The following is an 11,927-nucleotide window of genomic DNA, read 5'->3' on the forward strand; positions in this document are numbered from 1 at the left end:
ATAGTCCCAAAAAATATGTGGAAATGAGCACAGTATAAGCAGCTGGAATCTTCCGAATGGCATAAATGTTCTCTTCTTTCCTGAAATATGGCATGTAGGATAACAGATACACTCATGTCCCCCCGACCAGTGCTGGTCTGCAGTTACTTCTTGCTTTAAATGCTGAACAGCTTCTTCAGTGACAACACTGTGCATGGCAAACAGAATAAGAAATCAGTCAGTTTGCAGATCGATGGTACATTTCCAGTTGCATCCCAGCCTGGGGGAACCTGCATGTTTCTGCTAAAGTCAGACACCTTCCCAGAGGGAGCCTTCATGTCTCATTCTCTCGTGGAAATCATAGGTCTCATCACTGCAGTAATTCAGTATGTCTCAAATATTTCAGATTAGACAGGACAGCTATAATCTTTCTCTTTTTCTTCTTCCCCAGAGGAGGGAAATGGCTTTATTTGCTGAGCTTGTCTATGTCTGTTTCTCTACAGGTACTTATGTGAAGAAATTATTGAGCTAGAGTTAAGTTTTACTCTTGGGTTTGAATGTGGTTGGTCTGAAAGCATGGCTGGGATAGAAAACAGCACAGTTTGAAGGAACTCACTGGTCAGGCAAGATCGGAATAGAGGGAACCATGGAGTGAGGGAAGTACATCAGTAGTGGATAGAAGGCTGACTTCTTATATTAATTATTCCTACATAACCCAGATGCCAGGGAATAGTGGAGACCAGAAACAATCTATTGCTTTCAGTTGCTTGCAAGATTAGTTTTCTCCTGCGTGAGTGACATTGTTAGGAGGTTGAATATTCATAATTGGGTTTATGGTCTCTTCCATTTACCCTGGTTGAAATAAGAATATTCAACTCTTACAGTTAACTTCTTTGTATAGGTAGGATTTGCTTGTAAGTATTTTCTGAAGAGGAATGTATGGTTGGAACCATGAAAGTCTAGCCCCTGCAATAGAAGAGATCACAACCCACTGTTGTTAACTTCTAAATAAATAAGTTTTCTATGTTCTGACTTTGAAACAAAAGTATTGGTGTCTTATCTACCTACTTATATGACAGACTAAGGTATTTAAATCCTGTTTTATTTGGCCCCTATCCTTAGTAGTTTTCAGGTTGCTAATGTGTTTTATAATTTCAGGTACTTGGTTTTATAATTTCATGTTTTCTTTATCAGATGTGATCCCTGAGATCATACTTCTGGTCTGTGCTTCCACTGCAGAGGGCAGACACCTAATTGTAATTCCAGTGGATCAGTCAGGATATTGTGTGCTGCCCTACCAGCTACTGCGTACTGCACTAGCTTCAAAATCTGCCCTAAGTACCTTGAGTAATTTGTTTTTAATTAAAATACCTGAAGAACATCTCTGTGATCAGTATTAAACTGAGTGAGTAGTAAGAATTATATCCTGAGCTTGAATGAGATCTAGCAATCTAGCACCTGGTTGAGCAACAATGAGCTCTGATTGAAGTTTCACCAGTGCAGAAATAGTTACATCAAGTTTATGCTCTTGTAACCTAAACTGCAGTCTATCCATCTGGCTTTATTCTTATAAGAGTCAATCCTCTTTACATTTACAGTTTAGATGACATCCTTCCCTTTGGATGACTTTCATTCTGCACTGAATTATTACCTTTCAATGGAGCAGAATTAGCTCAGGCTCTCTCTGTCAAAGTTCATTACAATTGTGCTACAAACCTCATCTACAGACACATCCAAGCAAATGTAATCATTTGTTCTCCTAGCGCCCTGAATTTAAAACCACTATAAATAATTATGATTGTGCTAAGTAACTATAGCAAAAGCTGTTCAGGATAAGTTTTTACAGCTCTAGGTCAAATCTGTTGTAGGTGTAAATTGAGGAATAGAGCAAGACTTACACTAGCTAAAGAGTGTAGCAAATCTTGACAATGAGTTTGGTTCCTAAGAGCAGACACAAAAGCCTCAAGCCAGCTGTTCTGTCTGGTTTATGATGAACCACCACCTTTGATCAGAGAAGAGGGGCTGAGGTGTGCTGAGATGTGATGAGGTTTATTAACTGCAGGTGTAACATTCAAGTGTGTTGGCCCCAGAGGAACCTTACAGTCTGTGGTGACACCAGTGGGATTACAGCAGCAGTACATATGGCCCAGAACCTTTCAGATCCATCATGTAAATACCAAATTTCACTTCTAGTAATGACACTGCAGGTAGATTGCTAAAATAGGTTGCTCACATAGGAGGACCAGGAGATGTTTCTGGCTTCATGTCTGTTTCTTGCCCATGTTTTTCATGCTCTTTCTTCAGGACTATGCACTTTTCATTTGCTGCTTCTCCCTTTAGTACAAATCTCTTCCCTCAATTTTCTCCCTTGAACCTTATTTTCTGCTATTTTAACTTCTACTCTTAGCACTGTCTATGCTTCATCAATAAATCTCTCCTACTCATTTATCACTTTTGCTCTCTACCAAGAAGCCCTTTTATAGTGTGACATCCCAGCACAACATGGCCTAGTGAGATGCCTTCCTTCAGTGTGATTGGCACAGCACAGAGAAAAAATTGTGACCCACAATAGCTACAAGTAAACCATTCCAATGATGATTACAATGATGGAATGGTATCTTTAGGACATCTGAGAGGTTTTAAGCCACTTAGTACAGAATTCGTGAAGCTGAAGGTGTCACCTGAGTTGTCAGACTTAGGATCTATCTGCTCTGGAAGGCTTTTTTTTTAGAAAAACTAACAGCTAAACCTACAAGTTGCTACAAAGTGCCAAACATGTTTTGTCCCTTTTACAGCTACTACTTTCATTTGGGCCAATAGGGAACACAAAAAGATAGTTACAGATTCAGTAGCCCCTGAATTTAACATGCCATTATAGTCCGTATTTTAGAAGGTTTCCTTCTTCTTTTAACTGATATGGCTTATCATCTCAGTTATAGAGGAGCTTTGTTTTGTACACCTTCTGAAACTCACGTTACATAATTTTGCAAGAAAAATGGCAGAAAAGGGTTTGCCCTCATATTTATACACTCAGGCTGAAAAAATCTTACTGATCAACATGCATGTGTATGTAATTATATCTTATCATCAGAGCTCTGGGCTGAAAAATTTCACTTTGGCTCGTTTTATAACATCTTTTGCTGCTTATAACACCATTTACTATTTAGAAAAAATATGTTATGTATTGTCTTTTCAAATAAAATCTCCAGCTCCAGGAGATTTTCAATGTGTGATGTATACTTAACTGAATTTGACCAGCATATCACTCTCAACTCTTTGTTGCACATACATTAAAACTATTTAGAGATTTTCAATGAAAAAAGCTAGTATTTATTAAAGACATTTCATTCATTATCTGGCATATTTGTAAATGAATAATGTGCTGCAGACAGTACTGTATTCTATCAAACTGAAATAATAGAGACCCTCTGGATTCTTATCCACGTATTCATTTACTTTTTAAAAAATTACAAAACACTTATTTACACAATCTGGAACTCATGAGGAAGAAAGGAAGCATCTGGATATTTTGAGATACAAGAAAGTTTGCGTATACACAAAAGTATATTAATGTAATATGCAGGATCATTTTAAAAGGACAATGTTTATCTTAAAAAACAAATATAAGCCAGGATCTACATCAAATGTCTTCCACTCCTCTAGATGCACTTTTGTCTCCTTTGTTTACCAGAGACTGAATTGTGCTGGAACTGTATGCAATAATCAGAGACATCTAGTGGCTGCCTGATAGACTGCAAACAAACATTATCACATCCCTCTCTTCGCAGCCCTCCAGACAGACAAATAGCCATAGCTGGCCCGGTGTTTTAAGGAGCCCTTTCCCAGTCCTTTCAATTAGGACACTAGGGACTCATATCATTTCCCTGCTGAAGGGATGCTTCAGAGATACCTTCTTATAGCTCTCCAGCGAAAATGCTTAGGGGTCCTCTCTCACCACCGTGGTCTGTGCTTTGCTTAATGTATTCCTGTCTAATCACTTACAGTGCACTTCTGCAAACAAACAATTAAAAATGAAAAGGCTACACTGAAACAATGGATGCTTGTTTTGACCCAGAAAAATGAAACAGTGGAGGTATAAACTGTGTAGAAATTATAGGGCTAATGTTACTTCCAGAATGATAAAAATATATATGGTTTCAAATTTTGTCTTATTTTGAAATTTTCCTGATATGTTACTGCTCATGAGAAGAGAAAATACAAACTGAGATTTTTCCCACTTTTTCTTCTCCTCACTCTTGCCCTGCCCTGTCCTTATCCCCAAAAACTGGCCAACATTTTTGCTCAGGTTTTATTGGGTTCTGAGGTGTTTTGTTGTTGTTGTTTTTTTGTCTATATTTGTTTCCTTGGGGGCTTTACTAAGGAAATTTTCTTCTTAAAAACTGCAGTCTTCTTACACTGACAAGCCAGATGCTGATATAAACCTTTAAACTAAATATAAGTAACCCTAAATATCATATTTATGAATTCTAATTTTCACATTCCTCACAGAAAATACATTTATGGCTGGGTTTTTTTTTTTAGTTTCACAGGTACTTATGTTAAAAAATAACAAATTACTTTAATCAGTTTGTTGTTGGAGAAAAAATAACTAAAAAACACACACACAGAGGAATTGTTTAGAAATTATCTTACAGGGAATTTTCTTATTTCTTCCTAAAGAATTCTTTTTGCAATGAACCTTTAACTGGGAAACAAGTGATGATCACTTTTTGCATGACACATCCTTACATCTATAGAGGAAAAACCAGACAAAGCTCCAGAGAAAGTGGTGTCTGGAGAGAAGAGAAGCTCCTTGTTTGAGGCAGCTGGCACAGTCACACCATAAGTTTCCATCTAGTTAAATCCCTGATTTCCATTAAAGCAAACAAACTCCAAAATCACTCAGAACAAACACACTCCAGCCCAAACCTAGTCAAGGCAGCAAGCAAATACACAATAGAAAACACCAGACAATTAGACTTCTAAAAACAGTTTAAACACAGGCACAGCAGATCAGCAAACACTTCCTTCCTCTTATGGAAAACAAACACAGGAGGCACCCATTCTGCTCGGGCTGGCAGCCCGGGACCCCAGATCCCCAGGGGAAGGAGGGTCATATCTCTCCCATGACATATTGTTCTGTGTCTGGTTTCCTGTCTGGGAAAGAAAATATTGATATAATTTTGCTAATTAGAGTTGTCTATATGCTTTTCTTCTTATAGTAGTGTCATGTAATTATACTTTGTTGGGCAGTAAAGGGTAGGAAACAACTTGGCAAAATAGGATGTGGAATGGGCATGATCAGCACATGGTTGACCATGAGACAACAATGTGTTCTTGCAGAAAAAGAACGTCAGCAGTATCCTGGGCTAAAGCGGCCTGGGGCTCAGAGGTCTTTCTGACCCCCAGCTGCTGCTGCCACAGGTGTCTGGACAGCGCTGGGCTGTCAGGCTCAGCCTATCTGGGTCCCTCAGGCTAGCTCCCAGCTGCAGGCAACTTAGCGATCAACTCTGGAGTGATTTCAGCTCTGGCAAATTCAGCTCTTAGTGATTTCAGCTCATTCCTTAGGCAGATGCAGGGAGATGGAGAGAGGAGAAGTCTGTATGTGGTCCCACAGCAGTGTTCTTTCATTTCAGCTTCTGTGACGGGGGCAGTGACAGTTCTGCCGAACTGGGCAGAGATGGGGGTTGATATAGGGTACAGGGGTGAAATTGTCCAATGGCCAGGGCTGAGGAGAATACAACCTATACACTTACAGAGAGGTAACTGGGGTCTGAATGCAGAAGAGGGGCTTCTTTGGTCCAGTCACCATGACTAGGTATTTCTTATCTTAGGCAAGTGACGGCCAGGGCCTTGCAGGGCCTCTGCCTGCTACACTGTGCTGCATTAGACAGAGCCAGTGGGTTGTGGAAGGGCATCCTACTCTGCTCAGCCCTGGTGAGACATCTCTAGAGAGCTCTGCTCTCAAGGGCATGAGAGATAGGTACATTGGAGTCCAGCAAATCACCATCCAGATGTTCAAGGATCTGGAGAACAACGTGAACTCAGAGAGGCCGATGGAGATGATGTCTGTTCACCCTGTAGAGAAGACAAATGAGGGGTTTGGGTTTTATTTTGTCTTTGATAAATTCACAGATACTTAAAAAATATGAAATTAGGTTATTCCCAGAGATGCCCAATGAAAAAATGAGAGAGAACACAGATAAGATAAATATTGTGCTCTCAATTTCTGCATCAGGGTAAAGTAGAGTATACATCTTTAATTTCAGACTTAGCCCAAGAGAGACATCCATGCACTCTACAATTACCTAAAAGGATGTAGTAGATGCATGTGAGTCAATCACTTTTCCCACATAACAAGCAATAGGACAAGAAGACATCTTGTCAAATTGCACCAAGGAAGATGTAAAATGGGTATTAAAAATCTTCTTCACTGTAAGAGTGCTCAGGCATTGGAACAGGTTGCCCAGGATGTGGTGGAATCATCGTCCCTTAGAAGTGTTCAAAAAAATATGTGGATATGGTGCTTAGAGTCACACTTGGTGGTACACTTGTCACTGCTAGGTATATGATTGAACTACATGGTTTTAGAGGTCCATTACAACCCTAATAATTCTTTTATTCTGATGAAAAATTGCAATGCTAGCAACAAGAGCTTTTGTAATAGATACAATCGGCTTCAGTTTTAACAGTATGCCATGCACAACAGCACCACTTATTTACAATGGAAGATGCAAAAACAATTGTATGAGCTATTTGACATATTCCTATAGTCCCATAAAATGCAGGCAGGAGAGGGCTCCAATTTACATAACGCATTTGCAGTCTCAAACTTCTACTGAAGTTTCTACAAACCTTTTTCCAAAATTAGCACTTTAGGGTCAGATACTAAGGCTGAGGATTCACAGAATTATAGAATAGTTTGCAAGGAACCTTAAATATAATTCTACTCTAACCCCCTTCCTTGGGCCACATCCCCTTCCACTAGATCAGGTTGCTCCAAACCCCATCCAAGAATACATGTGGCTGTTTTCCAGATTTCAGGGGAGTTTCCTACACGTTTTACAAGCATTTAGATGTAACAGAACTAAGTTAAGGGAACATTCATAGAGCTTTTATACTGGAGTTAGACCATACTTGTCTCATCTAAAGCTATTTGGAGGAATAATGTTGCTGATGTGAGTAAACATATAACAGGATTGTGCATTTACAGGATTACTTCTATAGATATTTCTTCATTACACTTAGGAAGTCATACTCAAGACAGAAGGCTCAAGTCATTTCTAAAACAGGAGGAAAAAAATCCTCTTAGCTACTGCATTCCTATAAAGGCCTTATAAACCTGAGCTCAGAATTGTGCCTTCTTGTACAGTTTCCTGCCATCCGTCCTTGCTTTTCAGTAACTTCCAGCAGACAGATGTGCGAATAAACCAGTGATGCATTTATGTCTCAGTCCAACTGGACAAGGTGCTTCACTTTAGCATCTGGAATTGAAGCAGACTCTACATAATTTTTATTTTCTTCTTTATTCAAAATTACAAAAGCCCATCTTCAGCAGGCAAAAATGCACAAGCTAAATTTTGTTCATGATGTGAAGTACCTTTCTGAATAAGTTTCCTTTATGTGTCCTGGGTGATCACAGGGTCATGTTGCAATGTAGATAGTTCAGTTTCCTAAGAGTGCAAATGAGTACCAATAATGAATTTACAAGTTACTCTTTGTTCTTTCATTTTAGCAGATAAATTAATTTCTCCAACAAAAAAAAATGCAATAAACTTTTGAAATATGTATTCTGGTATGCTTTATGGAAGAGCAAGCCTTTGATATTTGCCACCTATAGAGGAGAAGACTTGTAGAAAGCATGAGTTGCAGTTATGATGAAAATTAATTCTTTAAAAAAATTCAGATTACTCGTGTTTACTAATTACTTTCAGATATTAGCCTGATAACACTGGCCTTTTGCCTGCCATTTAATTCACATAATGTGGAAGGTGCTGGAAAAAACAAAGGAAAGGTAACTTAACAGTCTTTGCCTCAAATAATAGACTATTGGACCTCTAGGGCACCTCAGCTGTTCTGTACAATGAAATAAAAGTATAAGGCAGCTCAAAGAGTGTTTTCACAATGAAAAGTCAAGGGATGAGAAAGGAGAAAAAATCCCATGCTGAATACTGAGGTTTGTCAGAAAATCCTGGCCATATGTCACACTCAAGCTACTGATCAGGACTGTAGGCATCTGCTTCAATCACCTGGTATCTGGTAACCAGGACCCTGCATCAGGGGCAGTCTCATACATCTCTTCTTTGAATTAAATGCATATGGTTCACTTCTTTTAAGGGAAGCAAGAGGTGTCCTACCACACACCTCTTTTCTGATCTCTCACTGGCTATAACATTCTTCACAAGCCCCAAATATCCATTTCTGTACCTTGACAGAATGCAAATTCCCTGCTCCTCAGGTTGTGATGGGTGGACTGAGAGGATCACCAAGTGGCATATTTCACATTCCCTATGTCCTCCCCAAGTGCCTTTGGGAGGCTGCTGGACATTATGCAGGGGAAGAGCCCCAGTGGATAGGGCTGCACAGGTATTTTGCAATTTGAACAAGAAACTGAGACAATTCTGGGGGAGATACCACAGCCAGAAACCACTTCATGGATTTATGCCAGGTGACTACCCCGGGAGAGGGAGGCACTACAGCCATATCCTGTGCAGCAGACAGAGATGCAAAACGTGAGTAATTTATTTCAAACATTGCTTCAGGAGGATGACAAATATGTCTGCCTAATGTTTTGAATCTGCCTCTTTGTATCAGAGAAGAGCACACTGGGTGAACCTTCTGGTCAGAGAAGAAGGCTCAGTGATTTCATGTAATTGAAGACCATCTTTCAGCACTGGATAACAGCACCAAAACTTCCCCATCCCATCTGCACAAGTTTTTTTTTTTTTAAGAAGCTTCTTGGCTTTAATGTATGACCAGCAACTGAAGGCACAGGAGTTGAGTGTAATATCAGAATTTCCAACTATTTTATGGATGTCAGGGACAGAAACCAACACTAGAATCCCCCTCTTTCTTCATCCTGTTCTAGGGTCCAATCCAGAAGGCAAGCCAGTAACGGGAGTTTCATAAATTTCAGTAGGGAGTATTTTAGCTCCACTTGTTGCAAGAATATTAATTAGAGCCATCAACCAATGAAGCAAATGGGGTTCTTCTAGTACTGCACTGAAAATTACTTGCAAAGAAAATTTCTCCATTTGACTAAGAATATTCACTTTAATCTGACTTTCCTGGTTTTCCTTTCTGGGAAAGGAAAGACAAATAAAAATTATACTTTTAAAAAATAGGGGCTTTTTTTGAAATTATTGAAATTTAAACCCAAAAATAATATACAACAAATTAACTTACTTGCTTTCCTGTTCCAAATATTTTTTTCTTTTGAAAACTGTGTATTATTTGTATTTTAGGTTTAGATTAAATTAAAATGGAATTTTATTATGTGATAAAAATACAAAGCTACAGATGAAAATATTTTTATGTAGCTTGGTTTAGAAAGGTATGCTTATGTCAGGAATTTAGAGGAAAATTTTAAATAAAATCCCCTGATAATCACTGCTGATTTTGATTACGCTTAGCAGTGAGACAGATGTGTAGATTTATTATTTATTTTATGTGATTTTTTTAATGAACGGTGGCTTTTGTCTTTACTATACAGGAGAGTTTCTGCTTAAAGTTCACTTTTGTTTTCCCCTACCTGATGTGTATGAGGGTCTGCAGTAGCAGAGATTTCCTTGGTTTGTTTGCAGGTTTTACTGTAATTTAATATTCCCAATGATGGATCAGAAAACTTCAGCATGGTACATGAGGTATAACTACTGAGTCAAAATATGGCCCTTGAAATGTGAGGCAGGAGAAAGAAGAAAAGAAGGGAAAAAAAGAGAGAGAGAGAGAGGAAGGAAGGAAGGAAGGAAGGAAGGAAGGAAGGAAGGAAGGAAGGAAGGAAGGAAGGAAGGAAGGAAGGAAGGAAGGAAGGAAGGAAGGAAGGAGGGAGGGAGGGAAAACCAAGACAAAAAGGACAACATATAACTAATTGGTCAATGTAGACTGCAGTCTCTTTTGGATCTCATAGCAATTAATTCCCAGCATGAAAATTACAGTGTGAATAAGTTCTAGGAGAAATTATGCACAGCCTGATAAAAGTGAATCAAAATGCTTATTGTGTTTAAAAATCTTTTGTTGTATTTCATGGGCTACATTCCTGCAAAGAATGGAATGGTGGCACTAATGGGAGAATTCCTATCTGCAGTTAGATGTATGTTAGAACATAAATTAACCCTGAGGCATGGTATGTAACTCAAATTTGGTGTTTGGCAAATGGAATTGCACAGGCTAAGAATTACATAAATTTTAATCTCAGAGTGCAAACAGTTCAGACAATATTATCATAGAGAGCGCTAAGATTTATTTATACCAATGTATATCTAGTTCAACTTGCCTTCCTTTGGAGAAGACTGTAGTTAACTCTTCATGCCAAATTCATGGGCTTGTTCTTACCCTTTTTTCTGGTTTTGTATTTAAAATACATTCAGAGAAGCTGTTTGGAAAACAGAAGAATGTCTTACAATGTTGTGCTGATGTTTTTTATTTCTTACAAAAGATGAAGGATGGCATAAATATAGGGGAGAAAAAATTAATTGGCCTCTTCTTTCATTGTTCTCTTTCCTTTCTCTTCATTTCCTTATCAGCCCAAACCTTTGTAAGCCCTTTGCTTCCAGGGGCCAGAAGGGTTAAGTTCCTTCCACTTCACCCGGTTTCTCTTGAATCTGAAGTTACACTCATCAAGGATCTAGCATGGGGAGGGACGGATTTCTTCAGACAGCCTGAGGGTTCCAACAGCAGCCTTCGCTTTCAATCAATGTCGAGAGGCACGAGTGGAAATTCATTCAGCGAGCAGTTGGAGGTCTTCGCCTGTCCATACAGCCGCCTGGCACACAATCCCGAGCACAAACTGGTGGCGTCTCAGCTGGAGATCTGACATTTTGCCGACCACTGTTTGCTTGAGAACTGATAATTAAACACTCTTTCTCCTTTAAAGAAAAAAAAAATAAAAAGGTAGATAAAAAATATTAAGTCAGCTCTGGTGGTAACCTTGAAGGCTTCCTTTTGTCAAGGTCTCGATATATGACAAAATGTATTTTGTTCGGGATTGGTCCTGGCGGTACAATTGCCTTTTCTGTTACCTGAGTGTATTATTCTGACTGTTTTCATTTGACTTGCCTCTAGGATGCTGTGCGGCTCTGGCAGAGAGATCTGTGCACTGGCAGAGTTCATGAACTCACACTTGCAAGCTGATCTTTGCCCCTTGTATTTCTAAATATTTTGGTGTGTATGTAACATGACAGAATGTGACTTTGCACTGAAAAGCCAGATAGAGGAAGAAACATCTCACATCCCCTTCTTCCTCCATGTCTCCCCCCTCCTCTAATCCTGCCAAGTTTTATTATGCTCAGAAGGCAATTATGTGAGTCATAATATTTAACCAATATTGGGGGAAGGGAGAGGTTTTAATTAATTTCTTTACACATTAGTAAAGCCCAGCTCATGGCACAGTGGAAGTCTATAAAGTCTTCTGCAGACAGATGGGTACTTACCCTCTCTGTCCTCTGATTGTCCTGGATGAGATGGAGATGTATTAACACAGCTTATTAGCTGTTCTGCAGCACTGCTTAAAGTCTAATGCCACTGTAAGACAAGCCAAGCAATCTATAGTTTGAAACTAGCTTGGTCCACTCACACTGAAATGCACTGGTTTGGGTTTGGTTTTTTTTCAATTCTAGCCACAAGTAAAAAATCTGAAAATTGTAAGTATATCTGGAGGTGTCTCTTAAAGCCTCAGAAAAACAGCTCTGGTGTTTTGTATGATCAGATATCACCTGGTTCCAATTAGCTAT

General features: G+C 39.1%; 1 long non-coding RNA gene across 1 annotated transcript; it reads right to left on the reverse strand.

Annotated features, from left to right (window-relative positions):
• Positions 1-9,755: 9,755 nt before the first annotated feature.
• Positions 9,756-11,759, reverse strand: LOC146763794 (uncharacterized). The gene is made up of 2 exons (XR_014951735.1): positions 11,628-11,759; positions 9,756-11,063 (listed from the first exon to the last, which is right to left on the reverse strand). It is a non-coding gene; the product is annotated as an uncharacterized LOC146763794 (long non-coding RNA).
• Positions 11,760-11,927: the final 168 nt, after the last annotated feature.

Source organism: Lonchura striata, chromosome Z (assembly GCF_050655825.1).
Source record: "Lonchura striata isolate lonStrDom1 chromosome Z, ASM5065582v1, whole genome shotgun sequence".
Taxonomy (NCBI): Eukaryota; Metazoa; Chordata; class Aves; order Passeriformes; family Estrildidae; genus Lonchura; species Lonchura striata.